This window comes from Pleurodeles waltl, chromosome 4_2 (assembly GCF_031143425.1).
Source record: "Pleurodeles waltl isolate 20211129_DDA chromosome 4_2, aPleWal1.hap1.20221129, whole genome shotgun sequence".
Taxonomy (NCBI): Eukaryota; Metazoa; Chordata; class Amphibia; order Caudata; family Salamandridae; genus Pleurodeles; species Pleurodeles waltl.
Window position 1 is genome coordinate 958,524,183 of NC_090443.1, and position 16,270 is coordinate 958,540,452.

Genomic DNA, 16,270 nt, shown 5'->3' on the forward strand with positions numbered 1-16,270 from the left:
TGACTATAAACCCATACGCTAGTTTCCTGTTCCAGTGATACTCATCCCTGCCCCAGAGCTCTCGCTGGATGTTTTTTTGCACCTGTTGTGATTTGTGCCGAAGTCTGTCTGCGAAGGCCGGCCGGGCATGTTACGCTTAAGGGTACGTCCATGGACAAGGTTAAATCTTGAAAGTTTATTCGAACAGCACGCACAGCCCGCTTCAGGTGATGGGCACATAGACGAGCAGTGACTCAAATCTGCCCCGGATACTCCTCCTATTAAGCAAATGTGACCACATATACACCCGTCATTACTATACACTAAGGGGACGCCAAAAGAGGATGTAAGCGCATAGGAAAACATTACCTTCAAGCAATCCACAACTGTGGGCATTGGATTGTGACTAAGGATCCCTGTTTTCCGTTTGTACAGATTTTTACAGATAGCAGAAACCCATTTATTTTCCTGTCTGTATTTATTTTTAAGTGTGGCTAAAAACGGAAATTTGGTTGTTTTTGAGTGATTCTAAATGCCACCAGTCATAGCTGCCAAGCGAATAGCTGGGTGGATTGACAGGCAAGGGGGGTGGGGAGGAAGGTAAAAACAGAAAGGAATTTATTAAAGAGGCTTAAATAGCAGTAGATGTCCATAAAGTTGATACTAAGATGTGTAAGTTTTCACATAAGTGCATTGGTTTATCACCTGTGGCTTTTCATATCATTGAAACTTCTCAGGCATTTAAACATGAGTGCAGTTAAATAAATGTGTAAATATACTAGCTACAGCTTCCTTTTTTCACAAAACCCATAATAAATTTGGATAAACACTGATAAAATTAGCCAAAAATAAATATGGCTGAATACAGACTGAAAAGTCAAAAAAAGATAAATACCATAAAACCAGGAGCCCTGGTTATAACTGGCTCTCCCTTAACTCGCTCATGTTCAATGGGGACAAAACGGAGATAATGTGCTACTCTACGTGCAGGACAGCTAGGTCACTTCCAACTGTTTTTTTGGGCCTGGACGAAGGAAACCCTACCTGCAGTAGTCCCAGCAGTAAGAAAGGTATGCTTCTATTTTGATCTGACTCTGCTCAAGTCAATAAACTGTCCTCTACCTGCTTTGTGATCTTGAGATCCTTGTGTAACATACACCTGCGTTTAACACAACATCCAAGGCATTTGGTCAATCAGGCGACAATCCTGAGCAGACTTGATTATGGGAACTCACTGTTCTCGGGCACCCCTATTTACATAATGAAGAATATATGTCAGAAAAACGCATGCTGGAACCATGCATGCCTGAACAACGCAGTCGCAGCAACGACCGCGTTGTTACCACTAATGCCTTTACCACGAATGCCTTAACAACGATTTTTCATTGTAAAGGCATTCCTGGTAAAGGCATGCGTGGAATGGCATGCATAGTTCCAGCATGCGCCCCCCCTGACCCTGCCACCCCCGCCCCTAAAACTACCCGACCCCCCACCTTCGCCCCAAACCCTAAACTACCCCAACACTCACCCCTGCCCCTAAAACTAACCTGACCCCCCCTTACCCCACCCCTAAAACTACTGCGACCCCCCCACCCTTAAAAACTAAAATTACTCTGACAACCCCACCCCTAAAACTATCCCAACGCTGCCCCTAAAACCTAAACTACCTCAACCCCCCACCCTAGCCCCTAAAACTACTGCGACCCCCACCCCGCCCCTAAAACCTAAAAGTACCCTGTGATGGGTCGAACCAGTCCGACCCACACACGGATCTTGCTTGTGCTGTCGCTGCCCCTACCACCACGGAAGTGTCCCGGGAAGACGGCCTTCCCATTGGTTCCCTGCTACCACCGCGGGAACTGAAGACAGCCGAAAAGAGGCTTCCTGGTTTTTACGAGGGGAACGACCAGATTCGGAGCGGGAGTTTGAAGGAGTCGACAGGAGGAGAGGAACAGGGGACTACGGAGGACGCTGCCCCGGAAGACGCCGCAACTGCTCTTTGGAAGAGCGAACCGACGTTGGGATCCAGAACGGTGGAGACCCGTTGCAGAGACGAGGACCGCTGGCCCCGGGGAGCACGCGAGTGAGCCGCGGCCAATCCAGGTACGGGAGTGTGCGCCGGGGAGGAAAGGAGCGGGAGGCGGGAGGTGGAAGGAGACGGGTAAAGGAAGACACGGGCACTGCACTATGAGCACGGGACAAGGGGGAGGGAAGAGGAATAAGCAAATGAGAAGGAATTAAGTAGAAGAATCACATAAGGAATACAAGAGAAGACAAGGAGCCAAGAGAAGCCAAGGGAAACAAAAGGAACAGGCCTAAGAGAAAGAAAAGGACCAGGACAGTAGAGAGACCAGTACACTGACAATATTGCAGATAAAAGGAAAAAGAAAAGACGAGGGAGTAAGAGAAAGGAAAAGGAGAGAAACCCGCTAACAGCAGGGCAGAAGGGAAGACAGGAAGGAAGATTACAGAACATCTAAGAGAAGACAACAAGGAGAGAAAAAGAAAAGAAAGATAGGGAAACCAGGGAGTGAGAAAAGAAAGTGGAGAGAAAGGACAGAGAGGAAGGAAAAAAAAGAAGGCGAAAACCACACACTTACCATATCTATTCTTTTCTGTTTCCACACGCTTCCTGCGAGGCCCTGGAAGAAAGAAAGAAGAAGACGAGATGTAGCGGCCAGAAGAGACATTTAAACCCTCCAACCCACAAAACTATCCAACAACCACATTTTTTTTACTACCAAAAGACCAATAAAGGCAGCTTACCTAAAACAAAAACCAAACAGTCTGATGTCATCGATCGGCCAACCTCGTACAAAGTGGTGTCAGAAGTGGGATTTTACCAGTCCCTTATAACCAAAAATGGAGGAAAAACCCACCATGGCGGATGTCATAGCCCAACTAGCGGAAGGACCACGCCATCTCCAGTTGATGTGGGAGCAACAAATGAAGGACACTAAAGAGGAACGTGAGGCTTTACAAACCGCACTTAAAAGTCAGGCCACAATCATGGCCGACAACCAACTTGTACACGAGACTGCCCTGAGCTAACTAACGGAAACCATTGCCCACACGAAGGTACATCCTAATGTACCAAGAAGTGTGCTACATAAATATCAGGACCAGGAAGATCCTGACTCCTTCTTTCTTAATTTTGAGAGGGTGGCCAGCTCAGCTAGTTGGCCAGAAGAAAGATGGGGTCAGTACATTGCCCCACTGTTAACCGGACAGTTGCAAGCAACATATCAAGCCATAAATCCTACCAGTACTCTCCCTTAAAAAGAGATCAAAAAGACCATACTAGAAAGAATAGGATTGGACAGCGAGAGCTATAGGACCAAGTTCCGACACATGAAATGGCTATTACAGGAAAGCCCGCGCACCCTTTATTACAGGGTCCAGCATGCTGCTGGCCGATGGTTGCGGCCCACCAAAAAGACTGGTGAAGAGATGTTCGATGTCATAGTACTAGAATCATTTCTGGATGCCCTGCCCACTTCCACCAGAAACTGGGTTCGCCAACACCCCGGGCTGAGCAATGAAACGGCCATTGAATTAGCCTGTGCTTTTCACAGGAGCCCGGATTTTAGAGCCAATCCTAGCAGAAACCCAGTTCCCTCATCTGTGCGCCCTAGTATAGGAAAAGGAGTTCTTTCCCGACCTCAGGGTTCCCATGAACCTGAACGAGTACGTATACCCCATCCGACCCAAACCTCTTATCCCTCGACCGGACCTCAGTGTTACTATTGTTCAGAATGGGGTCACATCGCAAGGTTTTGTCCTAAAAAAAAAAAGATATGGAAGAACCAATGGAAATTGGAGTCACAAAAGGAAGGGTATTCTGGGCAGGAGAGACAAAACCTACATATACCCTCCCTATTTTTCTTAATGGACAGGAGAAGGTAGCTCTGGTTGACTCGAGTTGCAGTCAGAGCGTGGTACGTCAAGACCTGGTGGGGCCGAGGCAAGGAGTGCCCCAGGCCCATGTATTAATCGCATGTGTCCATGGGGACCAAGCCTATTATCCGGTAGGCATGGTTACATTTCAGTGGAGGGGCGAGGAAAAACCCCTCAAGGTCGGTGTGTTGCCACACCTCGAAGAAGATATTATCATTGGGACAGACTTTACGGCCTTTCCCCGGTTGTTAAATAAAGCAGGGGAGGAGCACATGATGAAAAAATGGTGGGAAGAAGTACCCTATGATACTGAGGTAGCCGGAAATCAATCATCCAAACTCCATTTAAGTAAACGACAGAAAAGGATCCAGAGACGACAACATTGGGAGAAAAACCATGGGAACACTAAAACACCAGGAGTCATGGGAAAGGTATATACTGTGGCAGGTGACTTTAGACAGAGTCAGAGGGAGGACCCCTCGTTAAAGAATGCATGGGCAAAGGCACTGAATAACGATGACGCAGGGGTAGGACCAACCTTCCACATCCATAATCACCTTTTATATAGGGTACCCCAGTCTGGTGGTGACCAACACAGACAATTATTAGTCCCTGGCAGCTCCCTAGCACAGGTTTTGCAGTTAGCTCATGGAGACCAAGGGGAAGGGCATCTCGGAAGGACAAGACCGAGGAGGCGGCACTCCGAAAATTCTACTGGCCCGGGATCTACGGGGATATACGCAGGTACTGCCAAAATTGTCAGAAATGCCAACTCTACAATCCTGTCACTCAACCCCCTGCCCCGTTACAACCCCTCCCTATAATAGAAACCCCTTTTTCTCGGGTGGGCATGGACCTTATTGATCCCCTCACCCCGTCCAGTAGAGGGAGACAATACGTCCTGGTGTTGGTAGACTATGCCTCTCGGTATCCCAAAGCAATTCCCCTCCCCAGTATGCACACAAAAGAAGTAGCTCAAGCAATGATTGAGTTTTTTTCAATGGTCGGTTTCCCTAAAGAGATCCTGACTGATCAGGGTACCCCATTTATGTCCCGACTTATGGGGGAAGTCAGCAAAACCTTGGGAATAAAACAAATCAGGACCTCAGTGTATCACCCCCAAACTGACGGTCTAGTGGAACGATACAATCGGACCATTAAATCATTACTCAGGAAGAGCATTGCAGAGGACGGAAGGGATTGGGAAAAGAAACTCCCCCTTGTACTTTATGCGATACGTACCCATACGCAAACATCCCTTGGGCATAGTCCCTTCGAACTGTTATTTGGCCGACCCCCTCGCACTCTCCTCGAAATGTTAGTCGAACAGTGGGAAGAGACAGACGAGGAAGCCAAAGACCTCCTGACTTATACTAAAGAATTGAGAGAGAATCTGCAGTCCGTTTGGGATAAGGCCCACACTAATCTCCGTGAAGCTCAAGACAAACAGAAGAAAGGGTACGGCACCAGAAGTGTACTTCGTACTCTTAATGTCGGGGACAAGGCCCTGATCCTTCTCCCCAGTAGTGAGAATAAATTGTTAGCCCGGTGGCAAGGACCATACGAAGTATTAGAGCAGATCAACCCCACAACGTATAGATTGGCTCTTCCCCATAGGCCCAATAAAGAACAAATCTACCACATAAACCTGTTAAAAAAATGGCAGGAAACTGATATTATACACAAAGTCCAACATATCACGACGGACCATAGAGAAGACATACCATATCCCTCCTTTTCCCCTTCCCAAAACCCGGAGGAAAGTAAACCACAGATCAATACCTCCCTTCCCGAGACGTATAAAAACTCTCTCTCGCAGACGATAAAGTCCTATACAGATGTTTTTTTCTCGACAACCCGGTCACACTACATTAGCAGAACACAGTATCCGTACTAAGAGCGAGGCAATAGCACGACAAAGACCCTATAGAGTTCCAGAGGCCAAGAAAACCGTGATTGAACAAGAAGTCCAAAACATGTTACAGACAGGTATTATAGAGCCATCCAGTAGTCCCTGGTGTTCTCCTGTGGTATTAGTACCCAAACCAGATGGAACTACTCGATTTTGTGTAGACTACAGGAGGGTCAATGAACTTACTTATTTCGACGCATATCCCATGCCCCGCATTGACGAGCTATTGGAAAGAATAGGGCACGCCAGGTTCATATCCACTCTAGACCTGACGAAGGGGTATTGGCAGATCCCTTTGAAAGCAGAAGACAGAGAGAAAACTGCATTTGCTGCACCCTCGGGTTGTATCAATTCACCGTCCTTCCTTTTGGGTTGCATGGAGCTCCCGCCACATTTCAGAGGTTAATGGACATGGTCTTACGTCCCCATCCCATGCAGCAGCATATTTAGATGACATTGTGATATTTAGCGACACATGGTCTGACCACCTCAAACATTTAACAGCGGTCTTACAAGCATTAAGGGAGGCACGATTAACTGCTAACCCCGAGAAGTGTAGACTGGGATTTACCACCATTAGATACTTAGGCTACATCTTAGGACAGGGACAGGTCCGCCCGCAAATAGAGAAGGTGGAAGCTATTCAACAGATCCTGGTACCAACATCAAAAAAAGAAGTACGTGCCTTCCTCGGTCTAGTGGGGTATTATAGAAGGTTTATACCCCAGATCTCAACCATAGCTGAACCCCTTACCAACTTACTGAAAAATGAATCACCTAAAACCTTTTCTTCCTTATCCGACGCTAGTATGCGCAGTTTCATCGGTCTCAGGAATGCTCTGTCTACTGACCCAGTGTTGTGTTGCCCCGACTTCAGTAGCCCTTTTTATTTACAAACTGATGCTTCCGGAGTAGGACTAGGGGCTGTATTGTCCCAACCGCAACCAGATGGTTCTGTCCACCGCGTCTTATACATTAGTAGAAAGCTTCTCCCGCGGGAACAACACTGTCCTACCATTGAAAAGGAATGTCTGGCCATTAAGTGGGCCATTGAGTCCTTCCGATATTATCTCAGTGGCCGTCCCTTCACCCTCTTGACGGATCATGCTCCTCTCACCTGGCTCGCTCGCACTAAGGATACCAACCCTCGGATCCTAAGATGGTTTCTCTCTCTACAACCTTTTTCGTTTCAGGTGCTCCACTCTCCGGGCCGTCTCATGGTGAATGCGGACTTTCTCTCCCGGCATCCTGCTTCTGAGCATCATCGACAGACGCTCTCTAGGGGGAGTGTTTGTGATGGGTCGAACCAGTCCGACCCACACACGGATCTTGCTTGTGCTGTCGCTGCCCCTACCACCACGGAAGTGTCCCGGGAAGACGGCCTTCCCATTGGTTCCCTGCTACCACTGCGGGAACTGAAGACAGCCAAAAAGAGGCTTCCTGGTTTTTACGAGGGGAACGACCGGATTCGGAGCGGGAGTTTGAAGGAGTCGACAGGAGGAGAGGAACAGGGGACTACGGAGGACGCTGCCCCGGAAGACGCCGCAACTGCTCTTTGGAAGAGCGAACCGATGTTGGGATCCAGAACGGTGGAGACCTGTTGCAGAGATGAGGACCGCTGGCCCCGGGGAGCACACAAGTGAGCCGCCACGGTTCAGGAGAAGCGTGGCCAATCCAGGTACGGGAGTGCGCGCCGGGGAGGAAAGGAGCGGGAGGCGGGAGGTGGAAGGAGACGGGTAAAGGAAGACACGGGCACTGCACTATGAGCACGGGGACAAGGGGGAGGGAAGAGGAATAAGCAAATGAGAAGGAAATAAGTAGAAGAATCAGATAAGGAATACAAGAGAAGACAAGGAGCCAAGAGAAGCCAAGGGAAACAAAAGGAACAGGCCTTAGAGAAAGAAAAGGACCAGGACAGTAGAGAGACCAGTACACTGACAATATTTCAGATAAAAGGAAAAAGAAAAGACGAGGGAGTAAGAGAAAGGAAAAGAAGAGAAACCCGCTAACATCAGGGCAGAAGGGAAGACAGGAAGGAAGATTACAGAACATCTAAGAGAAGACAACAAGGAGAGAAAAAGGAAAGAAAGATAGGGAAACCAGGGAGTGAGAAAAGAAAGTGGAGAGAAAAGACAGAGAGGAAGGAAAAAAAAAGAAGGCGAAAACCACACACTTACCGTATCTATTCTTTTCTGTTTCCACACGCTTCCCGCAAGGCCCTGGAAGAAAGAAAGAAGAAGACGAGATGTAGCGGCCAGAAGAGACATTTAAACCCTCCAACCCACAAAACTATCCAACATCCACATTTTTTTTTACTATCAAAAGACCAATAAAGGCAGCTTACCTAAAACAAAAACCAAGCAGTCTGGTGTCATCGATCGGCCAACCTCGTACATACCCTGACCCCCCCATGCCGCCCCCAAAACCTAAAACTACCTGACCCCCCATCCCTGCCCCTAAAACTACCCTGACCCTCCACCCCACCCCTAAAACTACCCCAACCCCCCACCCCTAAAACCTAAAATTACCCGACCCCTCCCATCCCTAAAAACTAAAATTACTCCCACTGTTGCCCCTAAAACTACCCCTCAACCCTACCTCAGCCCCATTTACCTGACCGCGTCCTCTCCGATCCTGAGTCTGTTTTCCTCTGCCTTAACCACACATGTTCGTTGTTCAGACATGCGTGGTTAAGGCAGAGGAAAACAAGGTTATTGTTCAAGAAAGCGTTGTTCCGCTTTCGTGGACAACGCACCTCGTTGTTCCCGCGTCGTTGTTCAAGGCTGTGTCCCCAACTATAATTCAACTATAGAATTCAGAGGGCACGTGTATGTCTGACTCTGGCTGTTCCCCACAGGTCCTCTGCATCCGCAGCTTTGGATAGACTACACTGGCTCCTGGTTCTTAAGGGAATCTCTTTTGTGTCACAGTGCTGAGTGCACTGAGCCGTTTATGGGACAGGACCCAATCTATCTCCAAGATAAATGTTCTTGTTGCAACCTTGCCAAACCATTACATTCTGCTGGAGCTAACCTGCTGATCATTCCAAAGTATAAGGGCACTTGAATGGGAGGTAGAGCTTTTACAGCCCAGTCCACTCAGTTACGGACTAGCCTGCTGACATCCCTTCATTGTATTCCAGACTTATTACAGTTTTGTAAGGCCTTAAAACTTGGCTCTAAATTCAATAGGTTCATAAGGAGCGAGCTCATTAAATGTGAAGTTGGTCGGCACCCAAGATGCCCTTTGGGTGACAGCCATGCTTAGCAATATTTATAATAATACTGGAGTTTGTGGGCTTTAGCATGCCGCTGGCCTTGCCGTTGGTCTGAATAAAGGGATGAGCGAACTGACTCATTTGTTGTCTTGACTTGCAGCGGATTGAACAGGCTGTGTTAGGACAGAAAGAAAGAAAGCAGCTACTCATGAACAATCCATCACAGTGGGTGGGAAGGAGCACAGAGGGGGCTAGTTCACTGGGGTCCAATGGTCCCTTGCTCCGGATGAGAAAGGATGAGAAGACAAATAATGTCTGACTTTAAAATGAAAATAAGGCCTGGCTGTGTCCTTCTGATGTCATCTGTTGTAATTTGAGGGCAGAGTCTTCATACAAGACTCCGGAGCCATTCATTTAGGAGCCAGTTTATGAATTTCATGTTAGACCCTTAGGTTACAGCTAGGGGTGGGCAAAAAAATCAGCTCCATCAACGGAGTTTGTGGAGTTTTGCCCACTTTGCTCTCTGCTTGAAGCATGAGGTTCTGGCAAAACTCAGCCAATCGCCGCATGGCGGAGTTCTTTCTCGCATGCAGCTTGCCAATATTAACTTCAGAAATCTCACCGGGATGCATTCTAGTGGCTGAAAATCGCACTAGAGGATGCAGATTATCGTGAGCGTCAATGTGCATCCTCTAGTTTGATTTTCAGGCAATAGAGAACTTCTAGCGAGATTTCTCATCACAGGTGATTGCGACACGTCACAACTATTCGCGTTGAGAAAGCTGCCACTCCAGTAGAGAAACTACTGTAGCGGCACAAAAAAGTAGATCCCTCTGGCACTCAACGTGGTGCCATTTGCGCTGAGTTTACAGCGTGGAAGAAGCTCCCAGCATTAAAAAGTGCAAACAGCTCAACCCTGCCGGATTTCACCCATTCCCGGAACTCTGCAGAGTATCATTGAGTTTTTGTGTGACTGCGTGGAATTCCTGAAAGTGCAACTCTCCGAGTTCCACCCAGTCCTAGTTACAGCAACAGCAAAAAAAAAAAAAAAAAAAAAAAAAAAAACCACACACACACACACCCTCACCCACATGACACACAGGATGCTACACAGCCTCAGTGAGAAAAGTGCTCAGTTGGAAAGACAGACCCGTTCATCCTTTTTATGTCGACCCCCGCAGGCAGCGAGCATGCACTGTCACTATGGCAATGATCTATTGTATCCCGAAAAAAAACTCTTCAAAAGGGTGCTTTTAACCTGCCCATCACTTACCCAGGGGTGGTTCCTCAGTAATGGCAGAGGAGTGTCACCCTCCTGCTCAGTCAGACAGTAACAAATAAAATGATAACAAAATAGTTTTATTATTATTTTATTTGTCACTGTCTGACTGAACCATGCACGTCTAGGGCCGGCCCATGGCAGGGAGGAGGAGAAGTGGTGGGCACTGTAGAGTGCGCATGTCGGTTTGGCCAGCAGTCTTAGGCTGATTTACATTTCCCCAACCCAGCTGTGTTCTCCCCTGTGCCTGAGCGAGTGCCAAACCAGCCCCCTCAGGCCAATTCCAGTGCTGCTCTCATGCCACTGCACTTACCATTTGTTAATTGTCTAATTCGGCAGACTCTGGGATGCCGTCACTTGCTTGCCTCCATGTGGCTCATGGCCCATGTACAGATTAATTTAACTCAATAAGTCTCCCTTTGCCCATTTTGCTGTGATTGAGGCAGTGGCACAAAAAATCTTGAGGGGGTCCTCCTTCACAGTACATGGAGGGGCCACCTTCCGGAGTCACTCTGGAGTTCTCAGGCCAGGTCACTGTGCTGAGGAGGCCCCCTGGAGGTCGGGCCCTGCAGCCACACTTCAGAGACTGCGGGTGCCTTTGTTACGCCACTGGATTGAGGTACTATTTCCTTTATTTTGTATTTTTAAATAGCGCAAATCGATCAGACCAGAATTTATGTGACACTTTACTTGAGCACCAGTTACATTACACAAATTCACATTCATTTTTATTTTTAAGGCAGGAGAGATGAAGTGATTTGCCAGGAATCACAGGATGTTGAGGCAACGCTGAGAGTCAAACCTGGTTCCTCAGTTCCTCCAAAGTTGGCGTTCTGTCTGCTTACCGTGCCCACAGCACCGCATCATTCCTACTGGTGTCTGTGCTTGCTATCCAGAGATGCACCTCTGAAGCCAGATATAGACCTTTGAATGACACCTTGTCCCCAGCGAACGTGCATGTGCTGCATTATTTCTGGTGCAGGGGCCTTTTTTTTAATAGTTCCTCTCTGTGTAGCCTTTTCATCTGAAAGTACAATTTGGCAGTTATTTCCTTTTTTACTTTCCATGTACCACATCAGGAATTCCGAAATAGATCAGAAATTTAAACAGAGACCAGACCAAATCATGATAACTGTATACAATATATATCACTACACGTGTGTATCCATTGCATGCTTAGTTGGCCAAATCATGGCTAAATTGGCATTTCTGACTAAATAAGGACCCTGTGACCTTGGCACGGAGCCATTTATCGCAGGTTTTTTTGTGGAATCTTATCTCATCACTTTGCATAAGCTTGGTGTGCTTTCATTGGTTTGAGCTGCACCAATGTGGCACATGCAAAAATAGTAACTCTGCTGTGTTGAGAATCATTGTTTTATTTTCCAGAATTGTGAACAGAGGTTTCTTGTACTTAGTACCTTTCGCCATGGTGAAAGCTACATTTTTCAAACAGCTGTTTGGCATAAAAGAGATTAGATCATTGCTGCTGAATCTGTGTTTTTAGTTATGCCTGGGCAATCATTTACGCACCACAGAGAACGTTCGCTTAAGTGCACAATGAAAATTGGCTACTGGAGAAATCAAACACTGCAAAATAATGAAAGCACTAAGGTAGCAAATTCTACCTCTTCCAGGAGAAGGGAACGTTCCAATTGTTCTGGTTTTTGTGAAGGAGCGCCTACTTTCTCTACTATAAATATGTAGCAGTTTTTTAAAGCCACCCCTCCAACTTCTTCAGTGTCAAGGTTTGCAGGGACCAGGCAGAGTACAAGACAGAGCACACGTGATGCATGGAGGGTATGTAACCGCGCATGCATGGTGGAAGGAGCGCGGTCCCTCGCATTCACAGTACAACAACCGGCTGCAGATCCTTCTCTCACCGCGCAGCCAAAATCTGGAACTCACTCCCTCCAACCTACGTAAGACCCAAGACCTCCTGATCTTCAGAAAGCACCTAAAGACCTGGCTCTTCGAGCAGTAGCACCCCCCAACCCCCAGCGCCTTGAGACCCTTCCGGGTGAGTAGCGCGCTCAACAAATAATTTGATTGATTGATTGAAGGAGGGCACTCAACAGGGCACACGTGGTGCAGGCCGGGTACACAACAGGGCCCACATGGTGGAGGCATTCAATAGTTGCACTGTGTGTACTACGCCAATAACTATTAAGTGGTGTAAATTCTGCGGTTAATTTCTTCTTTCAAATTAATTCACATATGTCCCACGGGCCTAGATTTTCTAAGAAGATAGACACTTTCTTACAGCCTGTGTGTTTGCCAGCTTTCATTAGTTCGCAGTTCACAACTGGGTGTCTTGTGAAATACCCAAAGTGCAGATAATATTTGAAGTCCCTGATTTTCTCCTTCCATCCACTGCCCTTCCAGTTTCTTAATCCCTGTTCGCCCTCTACCTCTTTCTTTTAGCCCCCACCCTCCAAGTCTCTGTTTCACCTAACCTCCAGCCGTCCCGTCACTGTTTCATTTCCTCCTCCATTTATTCCCCACTCACAACAGATAAAAGAAAAAAGCGCCATGACACAGCTGACACTGGCCGATTCATAACGCTTTTTAGGATCGAGCCTGTGAGTGCATGCGCTTGCGCATGCGTCTCGCGTTCAGTAAAGGGCTTGGAGCCCGTCTGTTGTTCACCATTGGTTGGTTGGCGTGGCACTCTTTTTTACAGCCTCGTAATTTGTCATGGCACATCTGGCATCATTTCGGTTCCTCTGTGAGGAGCAGGGATTAAGCATAAATTGATTTCAACTTAATTAGTGCCCGTCCGCTGCTCCGGGCGTGATTGAGGTACTATTTTGTTCTAACTTCCAGTGCCGTGCCAACAGAAGGCTTGTGACTGGCAAAAACGTGTCCAGCAGGACAAACAAAATTGCAACTTTTTTTAAAGCGAACTTTATTTTATTTTAAGTCGTCTTTTCTCAGTTTCCACTTGTTTTTTTTTTTATTGCTCGTGGACGCTGTTGTCAAAAGATTACTATTAACTTGTTCAAAATGTGCGAGACTTATTGCGTTGAAAATGCTTTTTTTACCGTCCTGCTCTCTGCCAATGTACCCACCTTCCCATTCACCACTCCCACCGGAGAGACAAAGCTAATAACTTACTCATAGGCGAGATCTACTGACTTTGCCAATGCTTGTTGGGGGGTGGGGGGGGGGGGGGGGCACGGTCTCGGCTCTCCGAGCAGAAAGCATTCCAGCGGAACGTGCATTCTGTCACCCGAGCTGCACGGCACTGAGGAATCCCGTTCAAGTCAATCACTTTGTCTTTTGTACAGTAAAACAGATGTCACTTTTCAAACATAGTCAGTGGGAGGGAGGTTGAGAGATTAGATGCAACTTCACAGCAGCGCATATTGTTTGTTTGTAAAACACGAGCAACAAGTGAAGACAGCTTCAAGGGGCCACAAGTTTTAAAAAAATGGTACATTAATAAACATTCCTTCTTTTTAGTCTTATACCTGTTCGTGAGTACTCTATTTGAATTTACACATACTGGGATAGCTTAGTGGGTTAAGGTACTTGTTGACAATATCTGTGTGCAATCTGCAAGTCGCTGATTCGAACCCTGGCAGATCGGCTCAGCTCTTCATCTTTCCAAGGTCGATACAATGAGGACCACTGCGAGATAGGATATAGTAACACTTATTATTTGCAGCGCCTTGAAGCTGCATGCCTTTAGTAGTACATGTGTAAATATAGCAGTCCTGCTCGCTGTTGTGAGGCTGTGGTAACAGAGTAGTTGAAAGATGACATAAGGCGCAAGTTTCATTGGATTCCCGGAAGTCAGTCAGTTTCTTCACTTGAGTATGCCAGATCCATAGCTTCCGTCCCCAAATATCATGATCAGAAGAATATAAGTAATTAAGAATAGTTTTTGCAGAATCACAGCGGCTCCCTAAGCAGCACTTCTCTGACGGAGGCTGCCTGACCTGCACATGTAGGGAGCCTGCTCCCAGGTCTGTTTGCGCTGTCATGTGATGCTGACTGGACTGGACGTTTCCCTGCACACTCTGGCTAAGTCGCATTAATGTACTGACATCACCCATTTTGGAGCAGCTGAAGGCGCTAGGCGCTGTGTACGACTGCATCCCTCTAATAGAGCTGCTTTTCCGTGAAAAAGACAAATCAAAGTGCATTTTTGCATTTTGCAGAATGGCCTCCACAAGAGAATACCAGAGTCATCTAGACCCTGCCAGTACCTGCCGGGTCAGTTCAGATCCTACCTCCACCCTCCCTTGGCAGCGGACCACCTGGGCAATTTAATGACTTGCCACATATGCTGCTCAGCAGATCTTTAGCAGCCATGGCAGGGTTTGAACCCCTTGCTTCAGCAGCCATGGCAAGGTTTGAACCCCTTCCTCCAGCAGCGATAGCAGGGTTTGAACCCCTTCCTCCAGCAGCGATAGCAGGGTTTGAACCCCTTCCTTCAGCAGCCATGGCAGGGTTTCAACCCCTTGCTTCAGCAGTTATAGCAGGGTTTGAACCCCTTGCTTCAGCAGCCATGGCAAGGTTTGAACCCCTTCCTCCAGCAGCGATAGCAGGGTTTGAACCCCTTGCTTCAGCAGTTATAGCAGGGTTTGAACCCCTTCCTTCAGCAGCCATGGTAGGGTTTCAACCCCTTGCTTCAGCAGTTATAGCAGGGTTTGAACCCCGTGCTTCAGCAGCCATGGCAGGGTTTGAACCCCTTGCTTCAGCAGCCATGGCAGGGTTTGAACCCTTGCTTCAGCAGCCATGGCAGGTTTTGAACCCCTTGCTTTAGCAGCTATGGCAGGGTTTGAACCCTTCCTTCAGCAGCGATAGCAGGGTTTGAACCCCTTGCTTCAGCAGTTATTGCACCGTTTGGTTCCTTATGGACCGCTTTTGTCTGCAACTTTGCAAACAAAAGCTCATAATTGACATTAGAAGAGATTACTACTGCCTGGCCAAAGGACTGTAAAATGAAACCAGTACAGCGGGGAGACAGAAAAAGATAAAGAAAGTGCCGAACAAGGACAGGCATGATAAAAAGAGAGCAAGCTGAGTGAGGAAGAAATAAACATGACGACTGAGAAGAGAAAGAGGGAAGGGTGAAAGAAAGGTAGGAATGATGATTACAAGGAAGGATGAATGACAGGATGGAGGGGTAAAAAGTAAAATGGACAGGTGGCTACATGGGTAAAAGGATGAATGGGTGGTAGAGTAAAAGGAAAGGTATGAATGGGTGGGTGGGTGAAAGGATAAATTGATGGATAGAAAGCTTGGCGGATGGTTAAGTCGATGGATGGATAAGGTGGATGCATGCCTTGATGAAAGATGTGAATGGATGGGTTGAATGGCCCATGAATGGATGAAATAGTGAACGGTTAAATGATGGATGAAAGAATGAATGACAGAATGGAAAGGTGAAAGAGTGGATATTAAAGGGTGGATGGAAGGGTAAAAGGATGAATGGATAGATGCTTCAAATGAAGAGTCGGGGGGCCTCTTCTAGGAAGGGTCTGGCTCACTTGCTTTACTTCCTTGAGCCTTTGGTTCAAGGGGGGAATATTTTAATTTACTGTCTACTCCCTTGAAAGTGCCCCACATAGAAACACTGCTGGGATGAACGGCATACATTTCCCACCCCCTTTTTGTGATGCGGTCTTTTAACAAATAAAATACAATTCAGGCCAGAATAATGAGTAGGCGCCCATCCTCTTATTAAAAAGAAGCACACAACAAAGAAAGATGTTTTTACTACTTTGCTTTACAGCAGATTTATTGATTTGCTGAAACAGAAAATCAGTGCCATAATTTTCCAGATGGAACCCAGCCTTCCATACTTTCTAGATATATACAATAAATACCATGTGTCTAATTGAACTGGGGAGGGGACTCAGAAGTGCTACAGAGGTCTGAAGGAAAGGGGAATGAGAGCTTGAGCGGCAGGGCCAGCACTAGCACGGGGGAAAGGTTCAGAAGAGCTATCCTTGCATACGGGGGGCCACAGAAG